Source organism: Rhagoletis pomonella, unplaced genomic scaffold (genome assembly GCF_013731165.1).
Source record: "Rhagoletis pomonella isolate Grant_MI unplaced genomic scaffold, Rhpom_1.0 Rhpom_scaffold_00013, whole genome shotgun sequence".
NCBI lineage: Eukaryota > Metazoa > Arthropoda > Insecta > Diptera > Tephritidae > Rhagoletis > Rhagoletis pomonella.
In genome coordinates this window covers 704,831-706,235 of record NW_023458567.1, presented here as the reverse complement: position 1 = coordinate 706,235, position 1,405 = coordinate 704,831, and the positions used below count along the sequence as shown (strand labels likewise).

The following is a 1,405-nucleotide window of genomic DNA, read 5'->3' as shown; positions in this document are numbered from 1 at the left end:
GCTCAGCTCGTTGCCAACTGCGCCGAGAGCTGCCGAAAGCAGTCAGCCGGCCGACCAACTAGCCAACTGGTTGCTGATCGAATCACGCGGTGTAGTGCGCACGCGCCACCGCATGGCAGGATCATTCGAGTTTACCAACTCAGACGCAACAGACGTGCCTAACTGATTTCGGCTGTGCTAGGAAACTTTTTATTTTTATGTGAAATTTTTTGGACTTTAAAGAAATTTGTATATTTTGAAATCAAAAAAAAAAAAAAAAAATGCTAGTGAAAAAGTTAAAAAAATTGTGTGAATATTTTTTTTTTTTTTGATTTAAGAGTTTAACAAGAACTAAGTATTGCGAAAAAATTGCAAAAGTTTTGTGAAAAGTTGAAACCGTTACTTTGTGTAACTATGGATTTGAAACGCACGTGACAACGCGCCTAAAAATAGCTACAGGTGAGTGTGAAAATAGCTTTGATTATAAAGAGGAGATACATATGAATTTATTTTTTATTCATTTTTGATTGATTTGCATCTGTCCTCAATCCATACATATATTTCATTGCAAACACATGCAAGAATTTTAACCTTTGCATAAATACTAACACGCCTTCCAATATTTTACATTTGCTCGTGGCATGTAAATTTTCAAGAAAAAAATATATGTACGCACAGTCGCATTTATGTATATGTAAATGTCTCTTAAAATGTATCGGCATATGCCCCTGTCGCCTTAAGCAAAAAACATCCAACACAAAAAAAAAAAAATGAATGCAGAAAATAAAAAAAACTCACCCGAAGGATATAATTCGTCTTAATCCATTTTGTCGCTCGCTCGCTTCGTCTTCGTCTACCAATCTGGCAGTTGCCAAGGCATCTTCGTTTCTTGTGCCGTTGACGGCTTTTGTGTTTTTCCCATATCGCTCGAGGCGACCTTCAGCATCCTTGCTCCCTTCGCGGCTTCTTGCCTCATCATTTGTCCCAGCCACTGCACTAGTTCTAATTTTAATTTATCTAATTCCCAACCCCTCGTCAGCGGTACTTTTGCCAACTTTCCTATTCCAAACAGGCAAGCAGACACCTTTGTCGTAAGCCAGCGATCTAAATGGCGTGTCGTTGATTGCCTTCAGCCATCCCTCTCTTTCCCCCGACGCTCTGCTGCGGCCGCTGACGTCTTCAAGTCTGCCGGGTAGATCGCGGGTACGTCGCACTGATCAGCTGTAGGGTCGTGCTGCCGGCAGCAGTCATGTAACGGTATGTGTATCTTCTACGGTGTTTTTTTTTCCATTCCGGGGGTGCTGTGTATGGATTGCACCAGAAATACCATTATCTAGGCGCAAATGTGCACATTCTACACACACATTCACGCATTTCTCCGCATTTGCTTATGTGTGCCGTTGTTTTTTGTATTGAATATTTTTTT

The 1,405-nt window shown here is 40.9% G+C and overlaps 1 protein-coding gene across 1 annotated transcript in view; it reads left to right on the top strand.

The window, feature by feature from the left end:
* Positions 1-263: 263 nt before the first annotated feature.
* The window catches only part of LOC118748435, a gene marked incomplete in the record, with an annotated part of 80,798 nt that continues 79,656 nt past the window's right edge, over positions 264-1,405 (top strand). Inside the window, 1 exon segment of the mRNA XM_036482856.1 lies at positions 264-438.